Below are 15,100 nucleotides of genomic sequence, written 5' to 3'. Positions count from 1 at the left end.
GGTTTCTATGGTAAAGAATGAGAAGTTACATATGTGCGCTAATTCGAGGGTTCATTAGCCATGCAGAACCTTAAAATTCAGCCTTAGAAATCATATTGTTCCAATACTTGGACAGATTGTGATTTTTATATGTTATTTGCAATATTAATACACACTAAATACACGTGGTTTTATTTCTATCACAATTAAACTCTTCAATACGAGTCAAATTCGCATGCGCAGCATCGGATGCCTAATGTACGATGCATCACACTATTCGCGTTATAGAACATAAAGTCACTGCTGTATTACTCGTTTTCTTTCATTATGAATAATAGTAAACATATAAAATGTGATCAAACCAGTTCACAGAATTCGAGAGTCACTCAGCCACAACTGCCCACTCACACCTCATGACGCCTACGTAGGCGTCATCGTATCGATTGTGGGTTTGGCCATTTTTGCTCCAGATTGACTGGACTACTCTGGTTGGGAGTTTCTTTTATGTCTCTTCTACGGAATGTGCATCATAATCCAAGCAACCTAGACGGTACATTATGCATGTCTACCTTGTGGGTACTTCTTGGTCTCTGACTCAGGTTTGGCTGTGATGCAGGGTGTTGTGTGGTTTATGTACTTCTCTCGGAGTACCCCGGCCGTTACCTATGATGTACCTTTCATGTAGGGGACTGACAAATTTCCCTTCTAAGCTGTGCCCATGTGCGCGCACACACATGTTTTATAACTAGCGCACAAAGAAAAAAAATATGTGCGTACACAAGGTTTTCAAGGTGAAAATTAATCTTTTTAATCAAAGAAATTAATCGTATAATTTCGTAATAATGAATTGAAAACAAAGAAAGGTGTGATTTTGAGAATCTGTCAATGACCTTTGAAATGTAAATGTATAATTTCGTAATTTCACATGTAAATTTAGTTTTGAGATCGTTTGTAGTGTGTTCGGCGGTCATTCTTTACCAGCACTTGTTAAGTGAAATAAATCAAGAAGCATGTTATCAATTTCGACCCCTCAAATTAAACAGTCCTGATGGCCTGATAAATCTGAAAACTTGATTAAATTCCAGTGTTTTATCTTAAATATATCAAATTATATTTGGAATAGAAAAAATCGGTATAGTTTCGTAAATGAATAACAAAATGAGCAAAGAAGATAAAAGCGCAACACTGAAATAAAACCAAAGCAAAGACAGGAAGCCAAAAAGTATGATAAAAGAAAAGGGAGCCATTGGAAAGGTCCATTCCAACTTGCTACTTAACTTTACTAGAAAAGTTAACAATGAAAAACAAAACATGGCAACAACCACGGTCGGTAAATAGTCCAAATACTCTGTATTTTGTAACCATTTGTAGATTTACAAAACAATATATATATATATATATATATATATATATATATATATATATATATATATATATATATATATATATATATACACAAAGGGTTTCCCCCCCTTACAAGGGAGGTAGCCATGTCAAAGGGACGCACCAACTCCCACCCGTTCCACTCCCATCCACGACCTTTTCCCCTTTCTCATCTTAGCTTCTCATGGATGATGGGTCATCTCTGTATCCTGTCCACTACCCTGAATCAGAAGCAATGTAGCAAGACACAATACATCCACAGCAAGGCCGCTTCGTTTAATCGGCGACCACTCCTCTCCGTCCTCTCATGCAGTTTTTAAAGAGAAGACGGGGAGAAATCCCCTCGGGATACGTCAAAATATCATTCAGACAGAACAACCCCTCCCTTCCTTACCTAACATTATCATCTATACACAGCCACTCTCCACTCATCCTATCTCCTGCCTTCTCCCTTCCTTGATCAACAGACATTTCCCTCTTTCTCAACGCTCCCTTCACCCCATCCATCCAACTCATCCTCGGTCGTCCTCTCAAGTTCATTCCCCGCACCTCTGGCTTCTACACCTCTTTTACTAACCTTTCTTCTCTCATTCTTTCCATGTGTCCAAACCATCCCAGTACTCTTTCATCAGTCCTATCTGCCATCTCATTTTCCACTCCCGCTCTCCTCATTTCTCATTCTATCCAAGCTAGTAACCCTTACCATACTTCTCAGATATTTTATATAAAACACATTCGATTTTTTCCTCCCTTATGTTCCATGTTTCTGGCCCATATAAAGCCGTCGGCACGATCACCCCTTCATACAACTTCCTCTTTGCATCCATTCCCAGATGTCTATTTCTCATGACACTTTATTCCCCCAAGGTATTTACTTGCTTCTCTCAATTTACAATTTACCTCTACCTCCACTCTTCCTTTACCTGCCACATACGAACCCAAATACCTAAAGCTATCCACTTCCTCCAACCTCCCACCTTCAAGATTGACTTCCAACTCCCATCCTCTCTTTACATCTCATCACCTTGCTTTTACCCACATTTACTCTCAACTTTTTCCTATCGCATAACTTCCCAAACACCGTCACTAACTCCATTAACCCCCTCTGACCCTGCCACAAGGGCAGTTTCGTCACCAAATAGCAACATCACCTACAATTTTTCTCAGTTTTCTTTAACCATCTCCAGTGCCCTGCCCATTACTTTCTACTGTACCGTCGGCACTACCCCATCCATGTACACATTGAATAGCCACGGCGACATGACACATCCACTGACGCAGTCCTACCTTTACCTCAAACTAATCGCTCTCTCCATTTTTCAACCCTAACACAGGCTCTACTACTCTCGCAAAAACTCTTGACTGCTCTTAACAACTTTTCTCCAATCCCATATATGTACAGTACCTCCCAGAGTGCCTTCCTGTCTACCCTGCCATAAGCATTTTCTAAATCCATAAAGACCCACAAAAAAACATACTTACCTTTTCCTGAAACTTTCTCACATATCTACCTTATCACAAAAATCTGATCCACTTAACCTCTGCCTTTCCTAAACCCATACTGTTCCTCACCAATTACTCCCTCTGTTACTCTCATAATCCTCTCAATTAAAGCCGTCCCATAAGCCTTCCCAACTACACCCAACAAACTGATTCCAATGAAACTACTACATTCACATTTGTCCCCTTTTTTCCTTGTAAAGCGGAATTATACAGGCACTCCTTCAGTCCTCTGGCACTCTACCCTCCCTTAGACACACATTAAACAACCTCACTAGCCGGTTCACTAGTACTGTACCTCCCTTCTTCAGACATTGGATGACACCCATCTAACCCAGGTGCCTTACCTGTTCTCATAAATTTCAAAACTATTTGCTCCTCATATTTTCTTATTTCTCCTCCATTTCCTTCTCACATCACCACTTCCTCTTCCGTTAATATTTATCTACGCCTTAAACGTTTTCTTCTCTATTTGGTTCACTTCCCTTTCCTCTCTTAATTTCCTTCCAAAGCATTTTTCACTGCTTTCAAATGTGTCATGCTCCTCCCATTTTGCATCTGCTCTCACTTTTGCCTCCTTTAATTTTTGTTTTGCTTCTCTTTTTTTTTTATACCTCATATTTTTCTCTCGTACTACTTTGCGACCAATCCGTGAATGCTCACTTCTTTTCATCTACTACCTTCTTCACTTCATCATTCCACCACTTACTACCCTTCCTTTTATTCCCTCCCATCCTCCTTATTCCACATACCATCTTTGCGCACCTCGTCACTTCCTCCTTGAAATACCCCCATTCTTCTTCCACTCCTACCTCTATTCTATCCCTCATCACCTCCTGTAACCTGTAAAAGGTGTTTACATGTGGGGTAGTGCGAGCGGGCTCTTCGTATGGCATGGGTACTCTTGGACCACCGCTGCCGGCAATATGTAACCTGTAAAAGGTGTGGTTACACAATAGGATGTATTGACAGCGGTGTTCTATGAATGAATTCCTTAAAACGGGGTCGATGATGTCTTTAGTTTATTTTCAGGTACTAAAGGTAACAAAGGGGAAAGATCTCCCCTGGTGAGATAAGGGAGAGAATCTCCCCAGTCTCTCCTCCCAGGTGCCTGACCTAGGCTCCCTCTATGGCGAGCGCAGTCGCCTCATGTAGTAAGATTAGCCTAGTTAAGCATTTTTTGAGTAGTTGTCACACGGGAAACGTATTTGTGATAAAATGTACATTATACGGGTGTTAGTTTCATTGCATGGAGCTTAGTTATATCACTGGTGGATGCGGCTAGTTATGGCATATATATTGAAGTTACGATAATGTAGTTGGGGTCATTGAATTGTCTGGTGACATTAGGTACTTTCTTGTTGGGTAACGACGCGATGATATTGTTGTGATACATTGCATTCCTTGAGTCATGTGTTTTGTGATTGAGAAATGCGAGGTCAGCAAGATTGGAGGTCTTGGTAAAGATGAGTACCATACTGCATGCATGTGGATCACGTGTCAGCGTGTGGCCTATCATTATGTTAGTGTTAGTAATAGATTCACTCCCACACTTTTCTCGCCTTCTTGTACTTCTGCTCCTTTTCCTTCTCATTTAAACAGTTTGCTCTAAGCACCTCACTCCCTTCCATCTTTTCCCTCTTTCTCCACCTATCCTCCACTCTCAGCTTACTTCCCACCAGAAAATTACCTGATTTTCCCCCACTCTCTCCTCTTAGAACATGGACATTCAGAACTCTTTCTATTCTTCTTTTGGATGCCACTACATAGTCCATTAAAGCCTTGTCAGCCACTCTTCCATCCACCACCCTCTCCCATGTGTACTCCTGCTTGACTTTCTTCCTAAACAATGTGTTAGCTACCATCAACTCTCTAAACACATTTCCACCATCAACTCTCCACTATGATTTTTCCTGGCACTCCACACTTTACAACCACTCCATGTATTAGTTCATCCTCTACTCTAGCATTGAGATCTCCCAATACCACTGCATTGACATTCCTCCCAAAACTCTCTAGGCACCCATTTAATCCTTTCCAAAAAGCTTCTTGTCTACACTCTTCTCACTACCAGGCACCATGGAATTACGTAAAGCTCCGATGGAAACAAATCTATATTTCATATTATGTCTTCATATTTTTAGATATGTTACAAGAAATATATTTTCAAATTACAAAAATCTACTTAACACAAACTTACAGGGGCTGAATTTTAGAATGACCACAGTCGGACGAAAGAAGGAGTTGAGTAAGCGAAACTATATATTTCGATTGCTAACTGCAATCCTGTTCAATGGTACAAAATGGAAGGAGGATGCTGTCTTAAATAGAAACCCCTTATAAAGGGAAGGGAACTTGAAAAAGAATAAATGTCACTACCTCAACCCTTATGTGACCTGAGGATGACATGAGGTCGGGTCAGGGGGAAGGAAACTTGTTGACGTACCCCTGATATTATATCTGGGGTCCGTTGGCCCTTGGAAATATTCACCGTGGGCAAATATTCAATTAATGTGGATTTCACCATTTTCCTTCTGAACCCACAGCCTGATTTAAGGTCGGATTTTTTCCAATCCATCCGGTGATTAAATTTATTTGCGTGTTGAAAAACGACCTTATTTATAAATCAGGCTGTGGGTTCAGAAGGAAAATTGTGGAATCCACATTAAATTAATATTTGCATACGATGAATATTTCCAAGGGTAAATGGACCCCAGATATAATATCAGGACTATTCATCACCAAACAAATTCTCAACGTGCTTCGGATTTTTCCCAGTCCATCCGGTGATTAAATGTATTTACGTGTTCCAACACGGCTGAACTTTCTTGACCATACTTGATCGACCTCTTGTGTTCATTCAATCTTGTTGATCAAGTATGGTCAAGAAAGTTCAGCCGTGTTTCAACATGTAAATAAATTTAATCACCAGATGGACTGGAAAAATTCGACCTTATTTATAAATCAGGCTGTGGGTTCAGAAAGAAAATTGTGAAATCCACATTAATTGTATATTTGCTCCCTAGTGTCAATGGACCCCAGATATAATATCAGGATTTTTCATCACCAAACAAATTGTTAACAAGATTCCTCCCCCTCCCCCTGACCCGACCTCATGTAATCCTCAGGTCACATAAGGGTTGGGGTAGTGACATTTATTCTTTTCCAAGTTCCCTTCCCTTTGTAAGAGGTTTCCATTTATGACAGCATCCTCCTTCTACTTTGTACTACTGAACAGGATTGCAGTTAGCAATCGAAATATATAGTTTCGTCCGACTGTGGTGTTTGTTGTGATTTACAAATATGTTACTACATTTCTCACCAGTGGTATATGTGTATGTGTATTTATATATATATATATATATATATATATATATATATATTTGTATATATATACATATATATACATATATATATATATATATATATATATATATATATATATCGTAACAAATAAAATTATAATAAAAACAACAACACCCTTCAGACCATAACAAAACAAAGCTCTAAAAACAATTACAGGGTGCACAAATACAACACTTACAGACCATCTACACTATGAAACAAAAGTCCTCAAAGTCAAGGATCACCTTCCTTGACATGAGAGGCACACAAACACTTGCTGCAACCTCCACAAACACAGCACACCCGCTACACTACATAGCAGAATACCCACACACACAAAAAGAATAAATAAATAAAAATAATAATAAATAAAATTATATATATATATATATATATATATATATATATATATATATATATATATATATATATATATATATATATATATATATCATACACAAATACTCTCTTCTCTTCCTCCACAACCACCAAATACTAGCCTCCGGAAACATATTCATAATCATATCACTCAGTGATCCATTAACACACTGAAAGACAACACATTGCTGCATGCCCACCATGATATCCATCCCTTCGAATCCTCTCTCCCACGAAAAGACAGATTCCACCTAGCCAGACTGTGGTGCGGCCACCACCCAGCCCTTCTAAGCTACCAGAAAAGGTTGGATGACCACATTGTGGGCAACTGCCCAAGATGTAACACTTCACCCCATACTATTGAACACATAATAGAAGACTGCATTATACACAATCACGCATGCAAACACAACATACAGTCTATAAAAGGATTTGTGGGAAAACCCAGTTCTGGCCATGGCATTCCTTGAGGAGACGGGACTGCTCGGACAGACAGTCTAAGGCCGGCCACACACGTGCAGTTTAAACTGACAGTTACAACTGTTCAGTTATAACTGTCAGTTGAAACTGCACGTGTGTGGCAGGCCCAAGAAACATTAACAACATAGCCTACTGTCTCGCCTCTCATATTCAGAATGACTCGCTGACCTGCATTTTCGACGACTACGAGCTGATGTCACCCAAGTCTTCAAGGTATTGAAGAACATTGACCAGATCAACTATCAACGAGAATATAATTCCTGTGGCAAAACGATATTTCAGCCATCACTAAGCACCACCACTAGAGGATATAAGCTAAAACTACAAGTGCATCATCAACCAGGACCAAGGAAACACTTCCTTTCAGCCAGAGCTACTGAAGACTTTTAAGAATAAACTTGTAGAAGGTGAGCATAAGGCAGAATTAAACCAGTATAACTTTTCATACTAAGTATATGCCAAGTGATACAGGATCAACATTCAACCTTGGTATGTGGTCTTATTTCCCGTGAAGGTACCTAATGACCAGCACTAAAGGTAGATACTAATGGTAAATACAAATCACAAATGCTACAAGCACCAATAATTCACCTCAGTACTACCAACCACTCGAGCACAATCAAACAAAATACAGACCCAATTCGCACTGTTCACATCTACTCATCTACACACTGCGGCTTACTACGAGCATAGCTCTTCTCCCGCAAAATACAACTAGGTAAATACAAAACACAACTAGGGAAACACACAACACCAGTGCACGTGCAACACGTTTTGAACACACGTGAGCTTTACTCGTTGGCTCCTCTAACTCACATTGAGAACCCAGGACACCACTGACTAAATTTCTGAAGCCAAAGATCAGAACCAGGACCAAAACGAAGCATAAACAAAAATTGTACGAGATATCAAGAATATATGAAACAATAGAGAACGTAAGATTTTTTAACACTAACTAAAAAAAAAAATAAGATAATTATATCAAAAAAAGGAAAATAAATGTTTTGCTTTCTCATGGTAAATATACAGTACCATTGCACCGGCTATCAGGTCTCGTAACCCTTGGGGGTACAGGTACCCCCGATTAAGAACCACTGGTTTACAGGATGAATTTGTTCAACACTGACATTCATTAGCTTACACGAGTCTGAGATGACACCTTAAGATCTATAAAATTCACGAACCTGTTTTACATCATACATACACTTGCCTTGGGTAACTTTTGAACCAACTTGGGGCATTTGTGAATTTTCGTCTCACCCGGTCAAACAGCAATTTGTTAGGTTATTAAAGTTAGGTAGGCTAGGGTAGGTTAGTTACATTAGGTCGAGATGAAACTTAACAGCCACAGTAGTGAAAATAATGATTGGGTTTATTTGCAAAAAATCGAGTTACCTGTTCACATTTAGCTCTATGTTGACGTATTTTACCCTGTTCGCCTGCACAAGATATTTGATTTGATTTCATTTATGACATTTTTGGGTTGGAGGCCAAGCGCCGGAGCCGGTAGGCCATTCACCGCATATACAAATATCAAGATATTTGTTTTCCATAACTGCTTATCAGAAGGTTTATTTTCTTCAACCTGGCCTTTTATGTTTTGTTCTAAACTTTATTGTACTTATTCCTTTCAGCTTTAAGAAAACTTGTGTGGCTTTGAACATAATTAGGGGTAGTATACATTTACCGAAACTATTGACAGTTTTGGGGGGAGGTGTAAAATTAGCCAAATAAATAACAGTACTTATGCATTTGAAGCCAGACTGTTTATGTAAATTGCCATACCACTTGACTTTATTCGCACTCAGCTCTGAACAGTGAACTTCTGTAGTCGTATTAAAAAATCACTGATTTCCTCACAAAAATAGGAGTCAATTTGGGTTAGAAAAGCAGTTTCGGATTCAATAGTTCCGAGAGGAACCGATTTTTAATTTACACTTGGTTTGAGGTATATTCTCATACGTTTATCAATTTTATTTTTATGACTGAACCATATGTGGGCGGAGTTCCAGCATGGTGTTGATTCCTTTACAGTACATATTTTGTAGTTTTGTCCACATCAATTTCCTTTCTATTTTCTTGCAGAAAATTCAAACTGTATTGTCTTAAAATTAATGCAATCAAATACAGCTAAGATATGTGAGTTAACATTAGGCAATATCATACGAATGCAGATTCCAGAATCTATAGGTGGCAGCACCATGCCAACCATAAAACAGCTGACAGAGAAAAACAAAAATAGTACTGAAACCAATGGGATTGTGTGTGTATTTCATAATACATAAACTTTACATTCCTTCCTTTAAATGGCGAAGGGGTGGGATTTTATCAACGTAAACGTCATTGAGAAGGTAAGGTGTAAGTAGATGTTTGAGATCATTGACGAAAAGAATAGTAATGCGCTTACAGAGAAAAACAGACTGATATAAATATTTACCACTGCCATGATGATGAAGTATCATAGTATGTACTATGTAATAAAATCAGCATTGTGACTGCTTGATGTCAGCGCTAGATTTGCACCCCAGGTTATTTTTTCACCATATATGTCGTTTTTACATGTTTGCAAGATTTTTCTTTACAGATAATGGATACAGTTTACTGATTATAATGTAAACAGCTTAATTTAATAACTGAGAAAATTCCCGTAGGTTATGATTATGATTATCATGGTTTTTCATTAAGCACATCAGTTACACCTTTACAAGAATTTTCATCTCAATAAATGTGTTGCAAATTACTCCATATGGTAGACATTGCCTTTTAAAGTCATAGCTCTGACAAGTTGAGCCTCACTATGAAAAAAATAAATTGATATTTTTTGTATTATTTTAGTTGTGCACACCTACACGACATAACATTAAAAAATTAGATATTAATTTTGTAAATTATAACAAATGAACATAGTATGTGATTTTCTTGGCGGAAATAAAAAGTCTTGCTACAAGCAAATCTACTAATTAATGAAGTCACTAGGATATGATACAGACTCCATGCTGTCATCTGTCCAGTCCAGTCATTGTCATGTTGTGGACCGGGTGTTCAACTTCAGGTGTCATTAATAAGCGGTGTTACAAAGACAATATGGCTTCCTTGGACTTTATGAGAGAACACGGGGTGGTATTTGATTCAGTTGTGCACATGGATATGTTATATAATGTTAGAAAATTAAATATTAATTTTGTAAATTATAATACATGATTGTGAAATTTGATTTTCTTGGTGGAAATAAAAATATGAAATACCTTGCTACAAGCAAATATACTAATGAATGAAGTCGCTAGCATAGGATTGGGAAGCCATCTTGTTATTTGTCAAGTGTTGTCTGCCTGGTCCAGTTGAGGACTGGTGTACACCCTCAGTACTTCCGCCAGTACCTCGCAAGCTATATATTTTTTAAGGAATGCTATGGAGCTGAAATCCATGCATTCCTTCAAGCTATGAAAAACCTATATACCCCGCAATCAGAAAGAGTAATTGAACAAGCCGCCAACATTCGTGATGACGACAATCCGGATGACCCTGAATTACAGGTACTGATTTACTAAATACACGTTAGGTTAGACGAATTGATCATCCTTTCATTTCTTTGACGTCGGCATCTATCATAACAAACATGGCGTACCATTCATCGGGTGCAACTCCGTTGCTTACAAAATCTGTTTTAGCAACTTTTTTGCTTTTTATTTCTGCCAAGAAAATTGCATATTACATTGATACATTATAATTTACAAAATTTATAATTAATTTTCTATTGATATATCACGTCCATGTGCACAACTGAACATTTACCCACAGGATTCTGCTATTGTCTGTTAATTGCCTGAGGTTCAATAATAATCAGGCCATCAGCATCTGTGATGATGATGACGACCTGGATGATCTTTAGAATTTGAGGTACCAAATTACCAAATATAGGTTAGGTTAGTTAGATTAGGTTAGAATCAAGGAATTTATCATCCTTTCATTTCTTTGACCTTGGCATCTATTAAAACAAACATGACGTATCCTTCAACCACCACGACTTCGTTAGTTAGTAAATTGGTTTTAGCAAATTTTTTGTTATTGATAATAAGATAATTAGATTCATACTAAAATTACCTCAACGTAGTCATATTGGTATTGAAGAATTTAGCAGAGTAGGATTGTTACCTGTAAAATATCGTGTCCAGCAGCTGAAACTAAACCAGGTTTACAATGTCATTCATAATTCTGCTCCCTCATATGTGAGCTGTAATTTTACATTATCGGCTGAGAACCGAACCCGGAACAGTCAAGAGTCTCTTATTGTACCTCATGCAGGTCCCTTCACCAAAAACAGTTTTCACTTCACAGGTGCTCAACTATGGAACTCACTACCTGTGTCCATTAAGAAGTCAAATAGCAAGGTTACCTTCAAGAAAAAAGTCAAGGGTTACTATATGTCTCAGCTATGGACAGAGAACAGCCTTGATTTTGTGTACTACTAGCTTAGTGAGGGATACCTGATTCCATGAGTAATACCATCCAAATCTGCGTTCACTCATAACTGTTCTGACCTCCCCCCTTTTTTGTTCTTCAGAAGTTTAGTTTAGTATAACAATGATTGATGTTTACAAATTGGTTTCCACCTTTGTTTTGCCAGTCATAATATGGTATATGTCTCAGGTAGGGTCCGAGAACAGTTATGATCTGACCTTTTTCCTCGTTCTCCTTGTTGTTTTACTCATTCGAGTACTGGTCCCCTGTACCCTACCTCTGGTGCTTCAGGTTATAATGTACTACTCCCTAGTGCTCATACTAATTGCCCACTCCGTCCTGAGATCCAGGTTAAATATTAGATTTAATTAATAGGTGACCTTAGCTGCAGTGTAGCATTCACTATAACTACATGTTGTTACAGTTGTAGAATATTGTAGTATACCATTAATGGTACTACTCTGATATAGTACTCACTCATACATGTTGATACAGCTGTAGAATAATGCAGTATATCATTAATGGTACTACTCTGATATAGTACTCACTCATACTGTTTTGTTACAGTTTAACATTATTTTGTTGTTCCTTTGCTTAATGCAATGTTCCTTTTTGTGATGGTGCTCAAATTTTTGGTCTTAATATTCCTATGTGTACAAACATTTTAGTAATATTAGCAAAACTATAACAATGTTTTGTGTCATATGTGTTGTCATATGTGTTCTGACTGGTATTACTCATGATTGTCTCTGGTCCCCTTAACCCCCTACGTATGTTGTCAGTGTGACTTAGTGTAGAATAACAATCTGATGAGGACCACAGTGGAAATAAGCATACATGCTTTTTGTGTTATCCTCGGCAATTTGCATTTATTATTCCGAACTATGTGTTCTTGTCATTATTTGCACTTCATGTACATTGATTCATTGCCAAATAAAGTCTATCTATCTATCACCAAGAAAATCGCATATTACATTGATGTATTATAATTTACAAAATTAATAAGTGATTTTGGTAAAATTTTAGTTGTGCACACGTATGTGGTATAGCAATAGAAAATTATTAATTTTGTAAATTATAATATATCAATGTAACATGCAATTTTCTTGGTGGAAATCAATAAAAAAAAGTTGCTAGAACCTATTTTCTAACAAACGAAGTCATGGTGGCTGAATGATGCACCATGTTTGTGTTGATAGATACATACATACATACATATACCAAGGCTTTTTCCCCCTTACAAGGGAGGTAGCCAAAAAGGGAAAGGCATAAAATCATTTCCACCCATTCCATCCCTGAATACTCTCCACACCCCTCCACCCTCCCTCTTATCTTGGCACCTCCTGGATGATGGGTCATCCCTGCATCTTGTCCACTGCCCTGGGTCAGAAGCAGTGTTGCAAGACACAGCACATCCACAGCAAGGCCGCTTCATAAATTTGGCGTCCCCTCCTCTCCATCCCCTCATGCAGAAAAGGAGATGGGGAGAAATCTCTTCGGGCTGTGTCAATTTTTTTTCTCATACATACTTCCTCACCCCCTATCCCCACCCACTCCCACTCATACATCACAGCATTATCCATACACAACCCTTCTCCATTCTTCCCTATCTTCTGTCCTCTCCCGTCCTTCCTCAATAGACATTCCTCTCTTTTGTAATGCCCCTTTCACCCCATCCATCTATCTCATCCTGGGACGCCCCCTCATATTCACTTCTTCCACCTCTGCCTTCCACACCTCTTTTACTAATCTTTCTTCACTCATTCTTTCCATGTGTCCAAACCATCCCAATACTCTTTCATCAACCCAATCTCCCAGATCCCTTTCCGCCCCAGTTCTCCTCCTCACCTCCTCATTTCTCACTCTGTCTAGCCTAGTAACCCCTATCATACTTATCTATATTGAGGCTTTTAAACTGCAGACATCAATTTAATGGGCATAACTGATGAAATATGCAGATAGATTATTTTATAATTCGTTAACAAGAAGGACAGGAGGAAATAGAAGGAAGGGTAGTGAATGGTGGGATGAGGACACAAAGAAGGTTGTAGAAGAGAAGAAGCGAGCTTTCACAGATTGGTTACAAAATAGGACAAGGGAGTCATATGAGAGGTACAAAGAAAAGAAAAGAGAAGTAAAGCAAAAGGTAAAGGAGGCAAAGAGGAGAGCAGATGTGAAATGGGGTAAGAGTATGACAGAAAATTTTTAAAGTAATAAAAAGATGTTTTGGAAAGAAATTAAGAGAGGAAGAGGAGGTGAATCAAGTAGAGAAGAAAAGGTAAAAGGTGCAGATGGAGAGATGATAATGGAAGAGAAGGCAGTAAGGAGAAGATGGGCAGAATATTTTAGGGAGTTGCTAAATGTGAAGGAGGATAGGGAGGGAAAGATAGTTGCAGTGGAAAATGCTAAGAAAATGACCGTGATGAGTGAGGAAAATGGAGGAGAAATAAGGAAGGATGAAGTGAAGGCAGTTGTTAAGATGATGAAAGCAGGTAAGGCACCTGGTCTGGATGGATGCCATGCAGAATGTCAAAAAAAAAGGAGGTACAGTGATGGTGGACTGGCTGGTGAGGTTATTTAACAAAATCCCGAAAAAGACAAGACTTTCCCAGTGTCCAGGAACCTAACCCCCCCAATTACCATCATTTCCTATGGGAAAAATATGTTTAACTAACGCGATTTTGATTAACACGACGTCTCCAGGAAAAATGAAAATCCATGTGAACAAGTTGTATAGACACGGTAAAGGAAACATGGACTGGAGGTGAAGCTTTTTATTCCTGACGTTTCGTCGAACGAGAAAGTCGTTAGACGAAATGTCAGGAATAAAAAGCTTCACCTCCAGTCCGTCTCCAGGAACATAACCCTCATGTTAATTGAGAGTTGACTGTATTAAGGGAGAGAGACTGGAGGAAGTGGATAACTTTAGATACTTGGGTGTGAATGTGGTGGGAAAGGAGTGGAGGTGGAGGTAGAATGTAGACTGAGAGAAGCAAGTAAATGCCTTGGGGGAATAAAAAGTATAATGAGAAACAGACGTTTAGGAATGGCTGCTAATAGGAGATTATATGAAGGGGTGGCTGTGCTGACAGTACTGTATGGGGCAGAAAGATGAAACATAAGAGAGGAGGAGTTTAAGTGTGAGATGAAATGTCTTAGAAGTATGGTAGGGGTTACTAGGCTGGATAGAGTGAGAAACAAGAAGGTGAGGAGGAGATTGGGGGTGGAAAGGGAGTTGGGAGATAGGGTTGATGAAAGAGTATTGGGATGGTTTGGACACATGGAAAGAATGTGTGGAAGGCAGAGGTGGATGGAGTGAACATGAGGAGTCAACCAAGGATGAGATGGATGGATAGGGTAAAAGGGGCATTGGGAAAGAGGTGAATGTCTATTGAGGAAGGAAGGGAGAAGACAGAAGATAGTGGTGAGTAGAGAATGGCTGTTGGCTGTGTATGGATGATGTTGTCTTAGAATGGAGTGGGTAGTGGATGGGGGGATAAGGGAGTGTGTGTGAAAGATGTTTTGACACAGCCCAAAGGGATTTCTCCGTCTTCCCTTTTCTGCAAGAGAGGATGGA

General features: G+C 38.8%; 1 pseudogene; it reads left to right on the top strand.

Moving 5' to 3' along the window:
• Window positions 1-9,266: 9,266 nt before the first annotated feature.
• Window positions 9,267-15,100, top strand: part of LOC143033804 (uncharacterized) — a 43,494-nt pseudogene continuing 37,660 nt past the window's right edge.

The sequence above is a fragment of the Oratosquilla oratoria genome, chromosome 16 (assembly GCF_046742065.1).
Source record: "Oratosquilla oratoria isolate Oo_2021 chromosome 16, ASM4674206v1, whole genome shotgun sequence".
Taxonomy (NCBI): domain Eukaryota; kingdom Metazoa; phylum Arthropoda; class Malacostraca; order Stomatopoda; family Squillidae; genus Oratosquilla; species Oratosquilla oratoria.
This window is presented reverse-complemented; position numbering and strand designations above follow the sequence as displayed.